At 29.9% G+C, this 23,971-nt stretch overlaps 1 protein-coding gene and 2 long non-coding RNA genes across 3 annotated transcripts in view; 1 reads left to right on the forward strand and 2 right to left on the reverse strand.

The window, feature by feature from the left end:
• Positions 1-3,111, reverse strand: part of LOC143230221 (uncharacterized) — a 28,919-nt gene extending 25,808 nt beyond the window's left edge. The window contains exon 1 of the mRNA XM_076463371.1: positions 3,059-3,111. The gene's annotated coding sequence lies outside the window, so the exon portion shown is untranslated. The remainder of the gene's footprint in view (positions 1-3,058) is intronic.
• Positions 724-20,517, forward strand: LOC143230223 (uncharacterized). The gene is made up of 7 exons (XR_013016293.1): positions 724-1,951; positions 9,018-9,276; positions 9,681-9,754; positions 11,432-11,575; positions 13,176-13,243; positions 16,020-16,108; positions 20,211-20,517. It is a non-coding gene; the product is annotated as an uncharacterized LOC143230223 (long non-coding RNA).
• On the reverse strand, positions 15,680-23,348 carry LOC143230222 (uncharacterized). The gene is made up of 2 exons (XR_013016292.1): positions 22,678-23,348; positions 15,680-18,167 (listed from the first exon to the last, which is right to left on the reverse strand). It is a non-coding gene; the product is annotated as an uncharacterized LOC143230222 (long non-coding RNA).
• Positions 23,349-23,971: the final 623 nt, after the last annotated feature.

Genomic DNA, 23,971 nt, shown 5'->3' on the forward strand with positions numbered 1-23,971 from the left:
TGGCATTAATCTTTACACTGAAAAGTGTGACACTTTAAACACAGCTCTGAGGGACTCCAAGTTCATTTAGAAAAAAAAAACAAACGGGAAGAGTCGAACCCACAAAAAGTTGGAATCGCCTACCCATAATTTTTTAAAATAAAAATGGACAAATTGTCACATAATACATATGAGTAGAGGTCTCGCAAAATGCTATACCTCCACGTTGAATCATAAGCCTTCTCAAGATCTAAGGATATTGATACAAGATGTTTTCGTATGAAAAAGGCTTCTCTAATCGACGTTGGTGAAGCGATGTCGTCAGAATTCACGCTGAGTGGCGAGTTTGTTTGTTTGTTTGTTTGTTTTTGAATTTCGCACAAAGCTACTCGAGGGCTATTTGTGCTAGCCGTCTCTAATTTAGCAGTGTAAGACTAGAGGGAAGGGCAGCTAGTCATCACCACCCACAGCCAACTCTTGAATTACCAACGAATAATGGAATTGACTGTAACATTATAACGCCTCCACGACTGAAAGAACGAGCATATTCGGTGTGGCGAGAATTTGAACCCGCGAACCTGAAATATAATGTTACGAGTGTGACAAAACATCATTATGGCATCAAGCTACGTGAGATCCGAATAAGAAAGCCGAAACGAATCGCACAACAGGAAATATGGAATTGCATTCGCATCTTATCGACACATTAGCGCAAATCTGTGCTTGGGAATTATTACTAAAAGCCCGTTAAAACAGACTGAATATATCAATTATATCTGAAGGAAAGAGGACGGCTTCTCCTTAGAAGAAGAACAGATGTGTATGTAATCACATGGTCATCATGTGCTCTAATCCTTTATCCAAAAACATCAATATGTGTCATGTTAGCTCAGTTATATGTAGTGCATTCAAGAAAAACATGTGACATGTTCTTCGAAAAGGAAATTTAATATATTTGCTATTCATCCTTCTGTGCATCATCAGTTTGGAAGAAAATAGATTTGGTTTTCAGTGCCTTTTAAAGTTCTGCGGCTATTGAGGATTCCCTCCTGTTTTTGGTGTACATCATTATTTAGTTTTGAAACACGCTACTGTGCCAAGTTTTAAATCTTCACATGACAGAAAGAATATTTCACATTTATTAGCTTACTGACTGTGACTGAAGTGATTACAAAACAGCAGATACACTGAGGAAGAACACCAGAAGGATTTGACAACAGTTGTACTCCTTGTGGAACAGAGCTGGCATTGCTAAACTTAGATTTACATCTGTCAGATTTGCAGTCAAATAAAAAATATTGCATGTATCATCTTTACTACTGTTCTAACAAATCAAACTTCATTTAAAGATTTAGTTTTTTTGAGTTTCCTTATAACTAAAGATAAGTTGCTAATTGTCAAAGAAGCTCTTTAGGAAAGCATTCCTTAAGATGGGAGAATACAAGGTCAAGAAAAGGATAGTTTGTTCCATCATGTTGTCTATCATTAACTGTAGGGAACTCCACATTCTTGAGGCATTATTGTTTACGCTCTGTTTCGAGCTCACTTGGACAGAACTGTTTAAGCATATATTACTGATGCAACTGCCTTGAAAATCAAAGATGTAGTTGTGGCCCAGAAATTAACTCCATATAACTATTTATGCAGTTAACACCCATTCATTCTCTGTAGCCAAAATAAGTTTTCTTTATTGACATAATGTAATCAAAAGTTATTATAAGGAAAACAAATTTTATTTATTCACTTACATAACAGTCATAATTTTAGACTTTTATATTTGACCACTGAAAAAATAGTCACATGCAATATTTCCTCTAATTTTTTTCAATTAATTGGGGTGGGGGGATTTGTAAACAATCAACCCTATTGGATCATTAGACTACTTTGCTACTAGTTAGTTATTTGAGCTGTAGACTTATTGGCTCTCATTATCACTGAGGTGATCAGCATGTTGAAACTACTAGCAAATACTGTGAGTGTATGTGGCTGCTAAACGTACATATAAACAACACAGGTTGTATGTTTAAACAAGTACAGTACCTGGATTAATCCATTTGTAATAAGCTTGATGTAACATACTTAAGTTCGTCTATACATTTTCGCATATTAAGTATTTGTACTATAACCTTTATTATAGCATATCATAAAATTTAGCAGCCTTTTAGTGAAGATTACAAGCATTTTGTTTGCAAAAAAATCAGATTTTTTAATAAAATATTTTTTACTACAGATTTGTTTGTGAAAATAGAGTCTGTTTCATTACTAGTCTGAGTGCAAAGTGATTTCATGTTATGATTAGAAAAGCTATTCTTCATCCCCAAAATCTCAAATATTATTTGTATAATCTCTAAAACCTCCTAAATACATTTCAAGCATTTGTTTTCAGAAGGCTATGTACTTTATTTTCTATACTCTGTGTAGGGTTTGTCACTTAACTAACCTCACAGTTATCATAAAAAATTATGAAATAAATATAAATTATGCTTTTCTCATGCTAGAATGACTACATATAACATGAAAATACAAATATTTAGTTTAAGTAGCATAAGCCTCATAACACTATATATTTACATATATATTTTTCTTATTATATTAAACTTCCAGTCATGCTTAGCTAACAATACATAACTTGCAATAGTACAGTGCATGTACACTTGTTATTTATCCAGTAATATAAGACTGACCTTTAGTCTTCCCTGTCTTGGTTGTGTTTTAATGGACTAGTATTTTATAATATTGTCACATTTCAATTATTATATATTACATATGTGTGTATATATTATCACTATTTAGAAATAAATTATTAAACTTCTTTTTCTTCAAATAAATCAAAAGGTAAACTAAACAATTATCTCTTCTTGTTACAACCTTGGTGGTTACCAGACATAGGTTGCTAAGCCTTTTAAAATTTTGCATGTGGAGGATATAAAAAAAAAAAAACTTTTAGATTTTATATGTATGGTTGAATAACTATTCTTATACCTTAGAATTCCACTATAATATATTATGTTTAGTAACTAAGATGTATTTAGATTTTAAAAAATATGAAACATTGAGCAAACTAAAAACACAACCCTACCCTCTTGGAAACGTTGATAGAAAGAATGTGGTAGCCTTTTCACAGATTAAAATGGCTGAGAAAAACCACTCTGGGAACATTCTAAACTATTGATTGGTTATTACATGTCACTTTCTGTAGTAAGAGTATATAAGGGATCATTTCAAAAAATGGAAAGAGGTGGACAGTGTCACTATGTTTGATTCAGTACATAAGCCATATCTCAGCAAAATTAAAAAGATACACGTTTCTTATTTGACATTCTAGCTTTAAGGAATTATAATCCCTAATTTTTATGAAATTATAGACTTAGTATTTTGACATCACAAACATTTAATTTTAAACAGTGCTGCATTCAATATACTTCATAGGCCCAGCATGGCCAGGTGATTAAGGCACTCAACTCGTAACCTGAGGGTCGTTGGTTTGAATCTCCATCACACCAAACATGCTCACCCTTTCAACTGTGGAGTATCACAATGTTATTGTCAATCCCACTATTCATTGGTAAAAGAGTAGCCCAAGAGTTGGCAGTGGGTGGCGATGACCAGCTGCTTTCCTTCTGGTCTTATACTACTAAATTAGGGATGGCTAGTGCAGACAGCCCTCATGTAGCTTTGTGCAAAATACAGAAACAAACAAACATACCACATGACTCACTAAAATCTACATTTAGATGTGTTCTTTTAACATATAGTTTGAAATTAAGAAATTAACTCATATATAATATTAAAGTTTGAATTGTAATCTACAATTTGATTCTAAACTTAACGTAAGTTCATAAAATGTTAATTCAATAAAATATTGAATGCAAATCGACAAATGAGATGATGTGGCCTTTGACCTTGGACCTGTCACAAAAGGTCTAATTGATCCTTGGAACAATAATTACATATTTAAATGTTTGTATTCCAGTAATACTTTAATTTTTAAAGTAAAATAAAGGTTTTGTGTTTAGAAAATTTAATCATACTAACAGGCAACATCTCTAGACATTTTGCTTTGTCTCATTATAGTGTAAAATCTCCATGTTGGTGAAACTTTTTCTAATAAAGATTTTTCTCAGTTAATATTGCATGCAGTTATTTACTTCATACATGTGAGAAGTATTTACTTTCTAGTATAGCTTCTGTAAGTAAAGATACTGCCAAAGTTTTTGAGTGAAACATACATATCCAGCTTTGTAATAAGTTACTTTGAAAACATGCATCCAAGAAGGTTTATATTATACACAAAGATGTTACTGGTATGAGAGCAGTAAATTACACAAGCTGTGATTTAGATGTTTCTGATACAACATATAATGGAGAAATATTTCTTGTTGACCCTCTTTAAAACATAAATATTAATTAGAAACAAGGTGGAAGTGAATATTATAAACACAATTTCTTATTTATAGTATAACTGGAGAAATCCACATCTTAAGGTGGCAAATTAGGCTTAGGGAACTGAGTTGGTCAGAAATTTAAATTTGTTTGTTTGTAAACCTATGTTAGTTATATAGTATAACTTCCTATTTGTTCATAAAGAGTTTAAAAGGTCCAAGAAATATTCAAGAAGTACAGTATGAAATCGGTTTCATTTGTTTGATTGTTTTTTATGTTATAGAAAATTTGAATAATTGAAGTTTCAGTGATCTTTGGAAAAAGATCTCTAAACCTGTGGTATATTTAGACTTCTTTACACAAATTGTTGTTTTAGCAGTTATTGGCAAGTTTTCTCTGATTCATGTAAGTTTATAGAATGAAATGTAACTAGGAGTGTCTTTGTGTATTCTATTATTTTTTATAATATAAATAAATGCATAGCATATAATTTGTCCTTTTGAATATGAATTCACAAATCTGTGTGATTTTATATGCTTCTATTTGGAACTTTACAGATTCAGAAGAACTCGGAAATTATATTAAATCAAAAATATGGCTTACATGTAGAAAACATTTTTCACCAATTGGTTAGTTAGAACTGTAGTACTGGTAATAAATGTCAAGGATTTGCTGTATTTGTATTTTAATTTGTGATAAGTAAATGATTTTTGGGTGTTACTTTTCCATACAGTTGTCTCTTTCTAGCTAGTTTGTATGAACAGTTCTGTAAGTTAATTAACCTCAGCAAGAGAGTGGTTAATTCAATTTCCATGTATAGTCTATAGAGGAGTGGTTTCCAAACATTTTTCACTCATGATGTTCCAACCCTTTACACTGATTTGTGTAACATCCCTGCTGCTACATGCAGTGTTTGTTTTTTAATGTTTTTAATTATTCTGTATTGGTGAAGTTGTTGTAACACACAGTTTAGAAACCACTTGGGAAAAACTATATTGGTGGACAATGTTCATTTTTCTTCATCAGCATAACTTTCCTATTTAATAAATATAGATTTGATTTACCTTATATATATTGGAATATTTAACTAATGGTTATCATTACTCTCTATTCTTAACTAGGCCTTCTTGTTGTTTTGTTATACAAGAAAAGTTCCATACCTTTAACTATATATAACTTAAAACTGAAACATTTCCAGGAATTAAAAGAACATTTAGAAAAATTAAAAAAAAAATCCCATGTCTGTGGTCTGTTCTTCAGTTGTAAAAGGATATCAACAAAATGCAGTATTTTGTGAATTACACAAAATGAATGCTACAAAAAAAAACATTTTTTACAAAGTATTTGAATAAATTCTTTTGGAACTACTTGGAATTATAAATTTTATTTAAGTTTTAAAATGTCAAATACAGGTATGCACTTGACACATGGAAAGGTACTCACCAGACCATGTAGGGTTAACAAAAACTGCAGAATTACTATTATGATTAAACAATAGATACACACATATATATTGTATTACTTTGAATTTAAGATGAACCTTTTTTCAAACAGAAAATTAGGTTTCGTCTTAAATTCAACTTTTATTTTTCTCTCTTTGAAAGACTCAAAAACATCATTGTCCTTGAACAACAAAGATTTTTGAAAAATTTCTGCATTAACAAACAGATTGGACTAATTTTAAAAAGAACTTGGCTTAGAAAGACTAAAAACAATATGTACAAAACATCAAATTTCCTGATGTCTCTAGTAATGTAATTATATATCACCACACTCTGTCTTATCTGACTTTTCTGTAATTCAGATGATATTTTATTGTGTTTTTTTACCCATCAAAAATGTTTCATGTATGATGCTGAATATAAAAGAAAAGTTATTTTGTGCACCAAACAGATTGGGAATCATGCAGCAAGTAAAAAGTATACAGTGAGTGAGGCAAATGCACATAGTTGCCATGGTATGAAAACCATGTTGTTTTCTTGCAAGAAAAGTACAAAATCATTTTTTGGTCCAAGAAAAGGAAGGCATCTTGAAACTGATGCTGTCATTTTAATATATTTCAGAGAGTTGTAAAATAAAGAACTGCCTTTAGTGAGAGAAGTCTTAATGTTAAAAGCAAAAAAATGTTTAGAAAATTATGGTATTTCTTTCAAGGCTAGTTGTGGTTGGTGTGAGAAATTTATGAAAAGAGAAGGTTTATCATTATGGCATAGAACAACAATTAGTCAAAAATTGCTGACAGATTTTGAAACAAAACTTATTTAATATCAACATTATGTTATTGGTCTATGCCAGTGGAATCAATATTTCCTAAACCAAATTTGTAACGCACATGAAACGGCAGTTTTTTGGCATGCCATGCAACTACACTGTAAATGCCAAAAGAGAAAAACAGGTGACATTCAAAATCACTGGTTATGAAAAGTTAAGAATTAGTGTCATGCTATGTGTAATGCAGACGGAAATAAAGTACTGCCGTATGTCATATTAAACAGGAAAAACATTGTTTAAAGAAAATGTTTGCAAAAATGTAATAGTTTGAGCACAAAAAAATGCATGGATGACATCAGTGTTAATGTAAGAGTGGTTGGGATGAATGCATTTCATGGCCATCTCTCAGATAAAATCAAGAGTAGGTTAAGGAACAAAACCAGTGATCTGGTGATAATTTTTGGTGGAATGAGAGGTCAGTTACAACCTCTTGATATGTCCATTAATAAGTCATTTAAAGATTGTACCCATAAGCATTATGATGCTTGGCTGAATAAAGACAATCATGCTTTGACACCGAATGGTATAATAAAAAGGGTGTCAGTAATAGTGAAGTGGATTTCTAAAGCTTGGAAAGAAGTGTCAGACGGTATTATTAGAAAACTGTTTTTAAAATGTTGTTTATCCAATGTGTAAGATGGAACACAAGATGATATTCATTGGGACAGTAGTGAATCAAGTGATGAAGATGCTTTAACTTCAGTATATAACAGTGAGTTAGAAGAAACATAAGAGTAACATCCTGAAATAAAGAAAGCAGGAAGAAACATTATTGTGATAAAATTTTACATTTCTTGTATATTTTATATATTTCATTTAAAATACATTAAAATTTCAAGTATATTCTCTCCTCCTACATTGGTGTGACTTTATCGTACTTTCAACTTGTATTTTAGTTTACATTCTTCTACACATAGAAATGTCTCTTTGATACTATCACCTACATATTTCTAATGTATGTAACCAATGGACACCATCACACCAGTACTCCAAAGCACCTGTAGAATGAGTTTTATGAGTGCTTGTTAGCTTTCACCAAATCTGTTATGGTGTCCACTATTTTGGGGCCACTTTTGGTCCTTTTTATTTTTTACCAAGAAGTTAATACTTTTGATTTTGGACCCTGATGTTATCTCTTATGGGATTGTCTGCATGATGAGTTGTTATTTATTTATATATACAAGCTCACAGATAGCTTCATGTGGTCCTATTGGTTGCTGTGATTCTGTTACTTTAATTTTAATCAGCTTAGACTTGTGATATTACACGTGCAGTAATGTGACATTGTTAAACTATATTGTTGTATACAGACATGATATAACTGAGAAATTAAATCAATGTTTTAAAGTTTAAATTACAAAGTAAGATACTAATTATTAGCAAAATTCAGAATTGTGTGAAGAATTTAGCAAATTTAATTGCTAGAGGTTGTCATAGTTTAGTGGGATGTTGTTAACATGTCTCACTTTAACTAGCAAAACTACTTTGAAGAAAAACGTAAGAATTCAGTCAGTACAAAACAACTTTTATGATCCAGCTAACAGCCTCCTTGCACATATTTAAAACCTAAAGGAATCTAATGCCACATCATCTTTTAATTTGTAATCAATTTGCTGATCTCAGACACTATGATGTTTTTACACACAAATTGATTGATACGTCCACCTAATGTCTAAACAAATGAGACATTTTTTAGAGGTAGTATATTTTTGCAAACAAGTTATTTACCCATTTTGGTACTATAATAATAAAAGTACAATTGTCGAATTAGTACTTTTAGGTGAAAAAAATCCCAGTTCTGCCACAAGTGTCAAACTTTTTTTTTTTAATATCTCTCTATCCTATCCAACATGCTCATTCTTTCAGCCATAGAGGCTTTTTAATGTAACAGTCAATCCCACTATTCATTGGTTAGAGAGAAGCTTATGAGTTCCTTTATTTTTATGATTTAAAAACTGTAACTGTTTGTCTGGATGGAATTACCAAGCTTGTCATCACTTGTCATTTTGTGAAAAGGTTGTCTTGAAATTTTTACTAAATACAAAAGTTAAACGAACTGTCTAAAAATGCTTCAAGATTGATTTGTTTGTGAAGAAATACATGAAATAAATATATTAATTCATTTATTTCTTTAAGTTTTATTATTAATATTACCTACATGAAAGTGATTTTTATTTGTTCTGATCATGATAATATGATGTTCTATTCAACCAACATTAATAGTATGTGTATATATCTTTCTGTTGCATTTAAGCCATGTTAAGTTAATATGAAATACAAGATTAAGAGAAGTAGCAGAAGTCTACCAGATATAATTGATTCCACAAAACTTTATTCTTTTCATTATAAAACATGAAAATGGACATTTACCAACTTTTATCTAGGAACATTGTGCAGAAGACCAACTTCAAGTCAGCAAATGAAAAAACCCTGCAATAATGTTAGCTCAACTTCCATGAGAAATAGATGAGCCCAGAAAAGGGCATTTGTTTTCAGCATCCAACACTTGGGTCTCGATTATCTAACAAATAAGTTCAGTCTTCCTGTGATAACTCATCTTCCCTGTGGAGACCCCTACTTTTATTCGTATCCCTAAGACTAGGCCTAACTGAGATCAACTGTATGTATATAAGAGGTTTAAAGGTAATTATACATATTTATTTGTTGTATTTAGCTTTTTGTACAAGTTAAATTTGTATATCTTTGAAGCAAATTGTATATTTTACCTGAGATTCACTAGTCATATAAAAGGGAACTAGAAGTTCATTTCTAAGATTTTACTACATTAGAGAAAGTTATTGTGTCATAATTTGTTATATAATGATTGATAATTTTCATACATGAATTTATTACAGTATAATTAATGTTTAAAAATGTATCTTTCTAAATTGTTTACAGTTTAATATGCTATATGTTATCTGTACTAGTAGATCAAAGATGAAAATTATTTTGAATTTTCTGTGTTAGTTTTTCACAATGATTATTGAAGTATATTAAGAAACTACAGATAATTCAGTAACATGAACTGTTACGTTGTCTCCTTACAGACAACGTTTAAACTGAGACAATCTGTAGGAATTATAGGAGGATGTCCAACCATGCTCTTTACTTTATTTGCATTGTAAGTAAGGGATGTTGATTTATAGTGAAATGTAGTACATTTTCCACTGTCCAGACTTACAGTTATTCTATTGTTATGACTTTAGTACTTACATGCAAGACTACTTTATTTACATACAAAAAATAGAGTTGTTTTAACTTGAAACTTTAATTCAAGCAGTGAAAATATACTAATAGAATTCTTCATATATCACAGATTTCAACCATCAGTCAAACAGGAATCATTTCATTTTTACATGTGTTTTTAAGGTAATTGTAGATTAATGTTATTTAATGCCTTTACAATATTTTTCCAGCATGTTTTTGCTCGATAGAGAAATATCATGTTATTTCCTAACAGATTTAAAATTTAACCCTAAATGTACAACAATGCATTTTTTCTTTCACATAGGTATGAAAATTTCCATTGTACTAAACAGATTTTTTGGCTCTAGATTTTAAAGCATTAACAAAACCTTCATCAACACAGATGGTAATATAAGCTTTGAATTTTGAAAGAAATGTTCATGTTAGGACAGAAGTGTAAGAATTCTCTACGTAAATAGGTTTGTTTTTTTAAATTATCCACTTACAAAATATAAACTGTTCCTACCACAATTGTTAGTATAATCTGCTTCATGTAGGGAAAAATAATTTAACATATTAGACTATTTATGACATAACATTCATTGCCAGTGTATAAAAAGTACAGTTATATAGATGTACATTTAACTACACCTTGAAACAAAAAAACCTTCTGCATCTTTGGTTAAACATGTTTTATTTGAAGTTACCAAACCTGCAATAATAAATGTGTTAATAGTGTATATATCACTTAAAGGTAACAAAGTATTTAAGTTTTGTATAAAGAATTTCAGCTGTGTACAATATTTGTGTTAATTCATTGAAACTGTCTTTTTTTTCAGTGAGTAACTTTACAGCCTTGTTTTAAAGTATGAGACATAGAGTACTCATGGGCCATTGTAATAAAATAACATTATCAAAAAGAAATAAAAGAAAAAAGGAATTTAACCCTTTTTAAACATTGGAGCACTTTTAAAGTGTCTATAACAAATGCATATGTGAAATTTCCAAATTAAGAAAAGTAATACTTGAAACTGTTTCAACAATTTTTTTAACATAAATATTTCACAATTGATGATTTTCTGTTTTGTTTGACTTAGTGTAATTTGTAAACAACTCTTAGATGTCTCACCTGATAATAACACTTTTAGTAATTTTTGTTTTTATTTTAATATCTATGCTCATTCCAAATCAGTGTACAAGTGTATCTTGCAAGTACATTTAAATTTTTCTGACTGTTCTTATATTAGTGAGAGATTCAGTTACATTAGTTGTTATATTCTTATCTCCATCTAAGCTACACTTCATTAAATTCTTAAAAGGATTAAATCTCAAATACTATAACTCAGAGTCCATGGTTTGCATCAAAATGTGTAAAATCATTCTTTGTGCTTTGGGATTGTGTGTGAATTATAAAAGTAGCAACTCTGATCTTATTTTCTGAGCAGAATAACTCAAGACATAATGGTGATTTCTGTCAATTAGTTGAATCTCCTTTAGTTAGGGGCATATAGCTCTTTATGTAGGTTTTCACAAACCACCTAATCAACTACTTAAAAAGCTGGTTGTATCAGTTTTGTTCTTAACTGTTTATTTTTGCTTATTCCTTATAAAGGTGTTTATCACATAGGAGACGAATTAGTGTTTTTTGACCCAACCAACAATTGTCCTTAGTGCTCATTCTCCTGATGATGAGAGCTACCACTGTTGTTATGCTAGTAGGATGATTTTCACTGAACTGAATCCTTCCATTACATTGGTACGTTTTGTTTTTTAAATCATTCTATCTTCTACTTTTTTAAATGAAACAAGGACACAGTTTTAAAAGCATCAGTTCTCTATATGTTGGTCTCATCTTACTGTTTACTCTTGACGAAACATAAACCTACTTTTTTTATACTAATGGTTCTACTACATTAACTAATTTATTTAATTAAATACTGTGCCCAAGAACACACAGTAATAACTTGCAAAAAGCAAACAATGCCATATAACTATTGTTATTTGTCTGGCTTTCTAACTGTGCAGTAGGAACCATTAAAAATTCATCTAAGCTCATTTGGGTGATTCCCATGAGAAGAAATTGAAATTGGTTGATGAAATAGACAATTCTCTGTTAAGAAAACAACATAACATAATGTGTCATTTAATAGATCAGAAGATTGTTTTTTTCTAGTGGTTATAGATAATATATAATGTCAAAGAAAACTTGGTTATTTATGAAAGAGAGGATGTTTATGGTTCTCTAAACAAATAAGATTGAAGGCTATGAAAATTGCTTTACTTGAGTAATATTTATAGTATGAATTCCATATTTCTTGGTAAATAAATTAGAAAAGATACTGACAGAGCAAATGTCATAATTTTCTTACTTGTGGAGATTGAAGATTGTTTTCAATATTTCCTTTTAAAATTAACACTTGTATTAAAAGTTGCTTTATTAACTACATTTTCATACCAAGGTTATGGTAGTGGTTCATAACAGGAATTGCAAGGAAATGTATACAACTCTAAGAGGTTAACATTTCTTATAACTATTATCACATCTTTATAGTGCAAGCTGAATGTGTTACCAATGGCTCTAAATTATGATTTCCTAGTTCTCGAGGCTAACTTGTATTGGACATCTGATTTACGTGACATCAACATTCCTGTCTATATATTTCATTACAGTCTTTAAACATAACTCATTATTCTCCTATAGAAGAATAGTAAACTATTCAAAAGTCACCAGTTTTGGGTATCATTTAAAAATAATTGTGTTTACATTGTTTGTGAAGGACTGATATCCCTACATTTACTTGGTTTTTTGTAAAGTTTTCTATACTTGTTTTAATATGTTAGTTTCTTTAGTTATTAGCTTTAGTTATACGGCTTGTGTTTTTTAGTTTGTAAATTCTTTCTTGGACTTGTACAAATCCTTTAAAGTAGTTTTTTCCTTTTTATTGAAATTGAGAAACAACTGAATAAATATCTATAGATATGATGTAAGAATAGTTGAGATGCTAATACAGATTTCATAAATAAACACCAACTACTTGAACATTTTCGAATAGTTGTCTTTTCTTCATTTTGTTTTATTCTTATGGAAAAGAATAGTCAAGTATCTAAAAGTGCTCAAGGTTTGGGTACTTTTTTTTTTCTTCTAATTATTGCATCTGTGATCCTGTGTTGCTAACTCTCTTATCTGAAGGTACTAATATTTATGCACAGTATTATTATTTCTTTTAAAGTATCCTATTTAATGAAATATTTTTTGTATTCAGTTACGTTTATTAAACATGTTCTACTATAATTTTCTGTAAAAATAATCACCCAAAAGTCTAGTCTTACAGTATAATATTGTTCAATTTATTTAGTTCTGAATTATTGTTTCTACTTTTGAAATGAAGCAGATTTTGATTTGCAAAGTAACCATGTTTATAAGGTAAGTACTGACTCCAACTTTTTCTTTATAATAATTTTCTATGAATTTGATTTCTGTTTTCCTGTCATTTTCAGAGTTAAATATTTAGCTATAAAAATGCTACTGCAAAAAACAATTTAAATACTATTTGAGTGACAAAATTAATATTGGATGTTACTCATTCTGTAGCATACGTGTAATTATACAAATATTATTAGAGTACATTCTAAAAAGAATATTTCAAAGGATTAATATATTTGGAATCAAAACTTGTGGAATAAAAACCTGTTTAAAAGTAGATAATCTCTTAATAGAATTAATGTGATTAAAAGTTTACGTTCTAATAGAATTGTACACCTCTGGTATTTTGTGTGTTTCACTTGATTGTTGTCTGATAGTTATTGAATCAAGTTAGATGTGTAATCCAGCCACTCTCAGTGTTAAATGAGAACATATATAATAGATAGTAATATTTGAAATAAACTTTGATTATTTTATCTAACTTACAATGCAACCCACAGTTAATTCAAAATATCAGGCTGTTGTATATGAAATGTCAGATTTGTAAAGGAAAATGTGTAATAAGTACATCTTATTGTCTTATAACTTATTTAATCAAAATAAGCTCCTTTAGATTCAATACACTTCTGTCAGTGAGTTGCATGTTTATAAATGCCATATTTAAAGAGTTGGACGTCTTTTGATGCAGTGAAGTCTTTGAAGGTACTTTAATTGACTTTTGGTTTGCATACGTTTTTTTCTTTAAAAAAAATTCCAAACATTTTAAAAAAGAGATAATCTGTAAGGGAAAGATTTGATGAATGTGGTGGACGAGGTAAAGTTTCCTGTTGAAATTTGTTTAGATTTCAGACAGTAATGTGTGAGACATGAGATTGAGCATTGTCATGAAACAGTGTGGGTCCACTGTGATTGACTAATGCTGGATGTTTTCATGACAACTTTTGAAGCATAATTCCATGTTCACAATAGCATGTTTCTGCTGTGATTGTTTCTACATTGTTTAAGAATGAATAATGGATCACAGTTGCTGACAATCATCACACACTGACCATAAACTTCTTAGGGTGAACAGTTGGTTTTGGTGCTTCTTAATAGCCAATCCTCTGTCTAAATTGTCGTTGATTGTTGTCGAGAGTCCAGTTTTCATCACAGATGACAATTCTATGGAGAAACAGGTGTTTGAGGGGGAAGAATAAGGAGTGAGGAACAAATTTTAACTTGTTATTTGATGGTTTTCAATCAATTCCTGAGGTACCCATTTATTGAGCTTCTTCACCTTACCAAATGCTCTAAGATGTCGGGAAACTTTAATAATGAATGTTACATTTGTCTACAAGTTCTCATACAGTTTGGTGGGTACCTGATTCAACTAAGGCCTCAAATTCTTCCTTCTTAATAGTTGTCTGAGGGTGGCCTAGAGGCTTATTTAAAAAACTTGTCACACCAGAGTGAAATCTTCTAAACCAATGCTGTGCTGTCACCAAGTGCATTAATGATATTACACGCTGCTGTCTCCGTATGATAACCAAGCTTAAACTCGTACAAGAAAATCACAAGGATACTAATTTTATCTATGGTGACAAAAATCAGTATAAATATGATTTAGTTTACAAAATAGAATAAAGTATGGCAATGTTTGGAATTGAATGGAAGGAAATCTGTTGTTGGGGTCTGATCAGTTTTTAGCACTTGGTTTAGGTTACATATTTTATGGACTGTATCTGTCTGTACCTGACATTGTCTTTACAGATACACTGTTGTACGTGTACAATAAATCATTTATGAAATATACATTTGGCTTTCTTTTCCTCTGTTCTATAATTATATATTTTTATCAACTGCCCACATTTTCAAGAATTGATTTATACATACTAATTTAATGATATACACTAATAAATGTCAGCCATGAGATTACTGGCAACACAGCACATTATCATCTGTATGTTTGGTTCAGGGTGAATTTCTTACCAATTGACAGTGAAAAGCTGCCATATATAAGACTTGTTGCTGGAGGAAAAACTTATCAGCCTTTAAAACACCAACATGTTCCAAAAAACACAATCCACAGCAGTGTCTTCATACATGAAATGAAGGTGATTGCTACAAAAGAGAATAGAGAATGCTTTGACATACAGAAAAAGCTATCATGATACATGCATTTCCTAGTACTGTTGACAAGATAATAATTTGAGGCTCGTTAAGGCTTACAAGCTACAAGTTAACATGTTTCCAGTTATGCCTTGAAATTGGTGCTGTTTCTTAGAGAAAGATGGCCAAAGAAATTGAAATTGCAGTAAATAATACTGTTCAACACATGCTTATCACATCCTAAGGTGGAACTCCAATAGAATTTTGGGCCTTTGTTCTGCTTAAATATGGTCTTGGTAGTCAAAATTCACATGTAGTATTGGAAAATACATCAAGATGCTTGGGCTGTGATTGATCCCACCATTTATTACAAAATCTTGTCATGTTATGGAAATAGTGTTGAATAATAGAACATAATCACAGCACTGGAGTTGACCTTTTGAACACTGATTTTAATAAAGTACAGTTAACCTAAACAGTATAAAAACTATTTTTAATTTTTTATAAATTTCAGTTTCTTTTCATATATTCTATTGCATTCCACGTGCTTATGTAAATGAGCCATAACTTATTACAAATACATGTATAAATAATTAATCTACCTACAAACTTAAGTCACAAAATAATCTATATATGTACTTTAATCACCATCGCAGGAAGACTGTTTTTATAATTCCTTTTCTAACAGTTTTTGATAGCCAGTGAGAAAGTACCTTTATTTGAACTAAGTAAAGACAGACCACCCCACTGGGCAACTTCATTCTGAAGAAGCTGCAGGTAAGCAAGTTTTGAAATTTATTTTCTAAAGTATACCAGTTTGTTTTAAATTGTTTATTGTGCTGAATACTAAATATTTTTGCATGCATAAATGATTTAAGCTTTTCTAAATTTTCTCTAGCTCATCTGTGAAAAAAAAAAAATCAGATGGTATATTTGTGTGAATATTTAATAAGTTTCTCTGCAGCAATGAGATGCAAATCATGGATCCTCAGATTCATTATCTAACCTGCTAACTGTTATTCTTTAGGCTAGACTAGACCTAGTGGTTATTATGCAGGATTGTTAATTTGATAGTTCATGGTTTGCATTCCATTGTAGTAAGAAACAGTGCTGTGTGTTTTTGTCTGTGAGTGCATAGAACAGTGACAGCCAAATTCCACTATTCAAGAGTTGGTAATGAATTTGTTGACTACAGTGATTGTTTTCCTTGCTAATCTGTCAGTTCAAAAATTAGTGGTGTATAGCACACATAGCTTTGAATGAATATCCAAAATAAACTATTATTCTTTGAATTTGAACTGTTGTTCCCTTCCTTTACAGAGTTTAACATCATCTTTGTTTTGTGCATTTTATTAACTGAACACTTTTTAGTTTTGGGGTTCCTCATGCAGGAATCTGAAAAAAAAAATCACTGTAATCTCCACCGACTGGTTCACTTTGTGATTTCCAAATACAAACTTACATACTCTTATCAATACTTATTCCACTTGTTTGTTTGTTATTTTTTCTAGAATTATCACACTTCACATAAATATTCCAGGTTTAATAGATATAACTTAATTTTTCAGCCATTCAAAATCACTTACCACTCTTGTAACAATCACACAATCTGTTTAGCAAACAAAACATTTTTAACAGTAAATGTTGATGCATTGAGTTTTATTATTTATGTTAGAAATTACTTGATATATTTTCTTTGCTGAACATATTTAGATTTACATGACAAAAATAATCCCTCAATTTATTCTTTCAGACCTGTCAGCTCTTGAGATATAGCTTTTCATATTTTTTTTGCATATTTCCTTTCCACAGTTAGAACTTTGTCTGTGTGGTTGTCTCATTTGTCATCTCAATGAAGTGACAGCATATGAGCTCAGAATTAAGAATTGTTTTAAGGAATATAGCATCTGTAACTTTTTTAGGAAGTTTATCAAATTCTCATAATTCCATATGTGCACTCATAAATAATTACCATGCGTAAATTGACACATATCATATGTCTTCAAATACGTATAATAGAACAAGTAATTAAAAGTTTTAGCTTCCTGGCCTTGCTTTCCCAGTAATACATATTTTTTCTCATTGTTAGCCAAACATTGTCTTGTGTTAGAGTAATAAAAAAAAAGACATTAGTTTGAGAATTGGATCATTGCTAACTGTGAACAAAAAATACAAACAAGTGTATGTATCTATATATATAAATGCTAAAAATGTATATATACACTTACATAGAGGCTGAATATATTATATTAAAATAATTTTGGAGTTTCAACACACCACCATAGTATGTCTTATTATGTTTTGTCTGACAATTTGTATTTTTAACAATAGTCCCACAACTGTGATATAAATCCAGGGTGCATCATTTCTCTGTGCAGTTTTTCCATAATCCAATTTGTATACAAGAAAAGACATTTTCTATTTCATCTGTCCAGTCTCACATAAAACCATTAGCAACATAACCTTGTGTCTTGGTACAAGGAAACATGAATACACATTTCCTTCTCCAGTGGCATAAACAAATTAAGTCAGGAAAGCAGCCTGTGTACACAAGTTGTTTCACTTTTCCAGGTGAAGATTATTTTTAACTCTGTCACATGCAGTTTCTTTGGCCATGTTATACAGGACAGCATTTTGCTTACCATGGATGGTGTATAACTTGTTGCAGATCTTTTTCTGGGTGGTCCTAAAACATCAAGTTGATTCATATTCCTTTGTTTTCCAATGACATTGAGTGGGATCTTGTCTTAGTCTGATCACATTAGTGTTTCTTAGTAGAAAGGGCTTTTCAACATTGCTTTTGAAAGCTATTAATTTTCAATGGCATCACACTTACCTATTATTTGATAAAACAACATCAAAATGTATTACTAATACATTCTGTTTAATTGCAACTTTATATTTGCTGTGGTTGTCATGTGACTTTCTTGTTTATGTACTCAAAATAATTTTTATGCACTGAATCCTCTGTATTTGACACACATATCTACATATCTCACTATTTCCATCAACTGAAAATTCAAGTACAAATAACCTCAAGTGAACTGTTATAAAAGCTGTACCTAATTAATTGTTTTTGCACAGTTGTTAATCTAGTATCTTATTGTGCCTTAAGTAGTGTATTTAATGAAATTAAAGATCTGAACAGTGGTTTAGCAGAGTTTTTTCTATAATTAAGTACTACTAACAGAAACATTTAAATGTTCTAAAAGAGTGATTATAATAAGTCTGACTTTAGAAAGATATCCATTTATTCACACAAGACTTAAAAACTTAGTAGCTACATAAAAAAATGAAATTAACTATCAATCAGCATAGGAATAATTCTGTATTGTGTTTGTTTGTCCCACAGCTAAGATGGACGTAATAAAGTGTAACACTGAACTTTGTACATATTTGTTTAAAATTAATTTGTTTTATTAAATAGCAAACACAAATTCAAAGGTTAAATCTTAATACACAGTTTTTCATATACAGATAACCCCTTCACACTTTCACTTGTAGTAAATAGTATTGCACTATTTGTGAAAGAATATCTGCTGATTTGAGTCTTCAAATACATTTCTAATTGTACACAAAGTATTTTTTTTTCATTAAATATACAGTTTCTGTGGTGTACCTGTCAAATCATGAGTTAAACTTGTTTAACTGTATTCTTGCACAAACACGTGGTAACATGGCAGTATGTTCTTTTGGGTGAATGTTAATTTTCTTCCCTTGTTTAAAAGCAAATAACTTAAATCATTTTGGTGTCTCTTTAATAGTTAATAAATGTATTCTAATATTAGAAATAACTTCTCTTAAAACTGCCAACTCTATTAGAATTCAAACCAACCTTTTACTTGACCAACCACATGTTAGGACAAGTGCTATGATATTAGTTTTTAAACAGTTTGAAAATAATGTAGTTAAAGTGTCTGCTATACTACATTTAGTTGGGTTTAGTTTTGGGTTTTAGGTATTGTACAACCTAAAAAACAGGGAAGTACAAAAAAGTCATTGTAAAAACCTCATCCTAGGTTAATGTACATGGACTGCAACTTTAGGGATTCATAGTTTGTAACTCATTGTCACAAAAATACCCCTTACACTTTGAAGATGCATTATAAGAATGATGGTTAAATTTCATTACTTGGTCGGATAAGAGAAACCCAAAATTTGTTAATTCTTGTTTACCAGTTAACAATTAGGGATGGCTATCTGTATCTAACCCTTATGTAGCTTTGCACAACAGTTTAGGCTATTTCTAGTTAAATGTGAGTTAAAACACGACCGTTTATATTCTTTCTGTTTTCTTTGTTTGTTAATTTACAATTCTTTGTATGTTCCAATTTTATCCTTGTTTTGAAAAAAAAATATTTTGATAAAATTACCGACTGGTTCTTCATACTTTGCTTCTTAAACAAATTAGAAGTTAAACAATTCATATTTAATAACAGCTAAACTAAATTTTAATATTATTTTATTTTAGTTAATATAAAGAATGTATTTGACACAACTGAATGAGAAATATTTCCATGGTATACTCTTTACAAACTAAACACACACACCATAGAAAACACAAACTGTTTTACTATGATGATTTATAGGAACCAGGTATTATTTTATCAGGCTTTAAATCATTTCTGATAGTCCATGAACACTTTTGAATGCCACATTATTGATGATGGTTTGATTGATTTTATGATGACTTTCCTTGCAACTTTGTTTCTGTTTTAAGGCACTAATTTTTGGATTAATTGTTTTTGTATTACTGTGACTTTGATATACTGTCAGCAAAATTTTTTGAAGCAATATACAGTAAGTAACCATCTTATTGTATTCAATGTCACACTGTTGTTGTGAATCTTACTTTTAATTTTTGTTTTTATTTATATAGCTTAAAAAGTTTTGGAACAGAAGACAATAGTTTATACAGTTCATAATGGATTCCAACTGATGTGATAACTTCAAAGTAGATTTTTGAAGAACAAGCACTTAGTTGTCACTAAATATTGAAACTGGAAGTATTCTGGATTTTAAATCATGTTCTTTGGTTTTGGAATACAGTGTATGTATGTGTCAGGTAACCTTGAAAAGCCATCATCATCATGTTTTTTTTTACTGTTATTTAACTTACATAAGTAAAGTTGTATCTCTGGTGTTAGGTAACTACAACTTTTCTAAAGTAGTTATAATTTTTTAAGTCAACCATTGTTAAGGTAATGTATGGTTCACTCTAATGTCTAACATTTAGACAATCTAAGATAACCTTCCAGTACATACTTAAATTTTTTCTAAATACATGTAACTATAGTTTACATTTTTCACATTTCTTGTATTTACTTCTTTGCCAACAGCCACACATTGTTAAAAGTATATGTGTGTGTGTATAGGTTACAAAACTGTATAAAATTTTGTAGTTGTCTCTGAGCCAGACTCAGTTTTATAATTGTGGGTTGATTCACATAAAAAATGTACATACTAGACACCTAATTCTTTGTGTTGTACAAAGTTGTGCAATTCAAAAGGAGCATACTAGATGTTATTTGGATCTCAGTTATATTTATTCATAATTGAATGTTGTGCCTGATCTGAAATCTGTGATTTTAATAATATTAAAGTAAGTTGCAAGAAATGTTTTGTTTTCTAGTAACTATTTGAAGTCAGTTGTACAATAAATAAAGTTGTCTTAATAAAATGCTTATACCAAATTATCCCACCAATACCTTGTTCAGAAACCTAAGTTTTCTTCAAATTCCTTATTTAAATTACTTCTTTTTGTTAATTATATAAGAACTTTCCAAGATTTTTTTAAAAAGAAAAGTATCAGGTCTAACAATAAATACACCATTTTTAATGTTAATTAGCACATATTTTTATCATAAACCATTTAACTGGGATGAACCCAATTATTCAAGTTTCACATGTAGATGTCACAATAAAGTTGTGAAAGAATTGGATCTTTTTTTTTGTATAATGTACAAAACTTGCTACTGCTTTAGGAACTTTCATTCAGTTGAAATATTGCCTCTTTCTGTACTTTATGATGATGATTTTGATCTGATACATTGGCCCCAAGACTTAGCATCTCTTATAAAATGTGAGAGTAACTCTAAGTTCATTTTGCATAGGTTTAATTAGTAATGAAAAATCAAATGTTTAAGTTTTTTTCAGAACTGTAAGCCTAAAGTTGTAAAATAATTATAATTGAAAAATAGCTTAAAAATATATTTATATAAAAAGTAACTTTGTATTTTATTTCTGATATGTGATTAATATCTGTGAATTACTCTTACTTTTTTCTTGACATAATCTTTGTCAGAAACTGAATTTTGTTTATTATACTGAATATTAAAGAAAATGACCAAACTTCTTAAAGACATAATTAAAAATTAGCTTGACATGTTTTATTGCAGAGATTTAGTAAAAAAAAAATTCTGGAGTAACAGAATATTAACTTGTTAATGTTGAGCATTGGTACTTTTATTCAAATACTTGTAATGAAATCAAGTTATTCAAGTTACAATAATTCTGACAATATGTTTAATTTTAGAATATTTTTTAACCATTAAAGTTGTCATCAGTAAATAATTTGAATTTTGCATGCACTTTGATGTTTTGACTTTTAATGACTAATTACACATTTATTGTTAAAGATCTACTTAGGTAACTTTCTTATTCCAAAAGTAAACAAAAATTGTCCAAATGTCTATTTCTATTGTGAAGAGAAATAAGAATTTAAGTGGTATTTACAGACCCTGGTGTTTGATATTTATAGTAGTTAATGTATTTGTGACTGTGAAAAAAGTTTATTAAAAACTAATTTAGACACATCAGCAAATTGTAATTGTTCATATTAACACAATCTTGTAGATTATATAGTAAATTTAAATCTCTGTGATATTTTTCACCAAGTTTTGAATTTTGTTACTGATAATTCTTTTTGAGCATTAACATTCACTTCACATATTTTTTTATAAAGTCTTACCTTAAATGTTGTCTTCCTTAAGCTTTGGAAGAGTAGGTTATAGTAATTGTGAAAAATGTACTTTTTATATAATGGTTGGTCTCTTTTAATTGAAAATTTGGTGCTATACAACTGTAATACTAAAACACCACCAAAAGGCTTTGAAAACATTTCATTAAATACTGTTTCTGTTCTCTTTTAGCTGTATAAATTTTAGCATTACTAGAAAGTTCCTATTATTTGTAATCTCAAACATGCTACTAACAGAAACATGGGATGTTTATGTGTAGGTTGAAGGGTAAAATGTAGTCATGTTTTAATGTGTAGCTGAATTGGGAAATGGAACTGTTAGAATATTTTTGATAAAAAATAATTCTGCATCTAATTTGAGACTTACTGTTTTCAAAAGATACCTTTATGTGTATATTCCACACAAGAGAAGAAAGAAAAATATTTTGTAGTACTTTGTGAACATTAACACTAAACTAATACCACTAACATTCATAATTATACTAAAATTAACAGATTCCGGATACTCAGATTGGTAAGTTATGACTGGCAACGATGGCACCATTTTAAAAAATGTTCTGTCTCAAGATTATGAATAATTATAACGTTAGACAGTGTTATTGGTGATGGTGACACTGTCCACCTGGGAAATGTTTTTAGTTTTTTAAAGGCCATAAATCTTTTAATGCCATTTAAGTTTTTAATTTATACATTAGACCTTTTTTAATGTGATTCCTTTTTAATGTGATTTGATTCCTTTTAAGAATCAAAGTACATCTAGTTCAAATTGAAATTAGAAAATGGCCATAACATCAAATAACGACCGTGAGATTACGAGATGAGTGCCTTAACCATTAGGCCATGCCGTGCCTAGTCTTGCATTATCCTGATTTGCATGTTACATTCCTGTATTAATTGTTTTTTCTTTAAATTTTAGTTAAACACTAATGATAATAGGGTTAACGTAACAAAAATGTATGCAATCGATACAAATAAAAACGCTTCAGTGAAGGAAAAAACAAATTATTTTTATTTCAAACAGTAGGTAATTACTCATAAACATAGCAAATTAAAGCGATTTTACATCACTCACATTGCATCATTTTGGTTTCTAACTAATTACATAGCGTTTTCTTCAGTGTAACTCAATGATGATTCATTAGTATTTCGGAAACTAAATCGAACGAAGATGTAACGAAAAGCTGCTTTATTTTGTTCTGTTTATAAAATTTCGGCTTCTTTAATTTCAGTTCAAGTGCTTTTGAATAAAGTTGTATTTATTTCAATAGAGTTAAACTGTAAATAATCAACTAATGAAATCTAAGATTGAAAACAACGTTGGATTCATTTACTACTGTCCAAAACAAGGACCAGATTAACACTATAATAAACCCAAAGACAATAACAGTTCTGTGAGCCACTTTTACTCACCAGCTCTCCTTTTCTCTCACATTGAAATTTATCCATCACGTAACGGATTTACTGTTATACATTTATTCAAGTTTAATGAACGTAACGTATATTTGTAAATGTGTATTGTGCAAGTCCCACCTGTTCTCTAAATTTTTAGAAGATTTTCGAGCATAAGAATCAACAATGTATGATGTGTGTAATAATCAGGGATTTTGTTCTGTTTATAAAATTTCGGCTTCTTTAATTTCAGTTCAAGTGCTTTTGAATAA

Source organism: Tachypleus tridentatus, chromosome 10, assembly GCF_004210375.1.
Source record: "Tachypleus tridentatus isolate NWPU-2018 chromosome 10, ASM421037v1, whole genome shotgun sequence".
NCBI classification, from domain to species: Eukaryota; Metazoa; Arthropoda; class Merostomata; order Xiphosura; family Limulidae; genus Tachypleus; species Tachypleus tridentatus.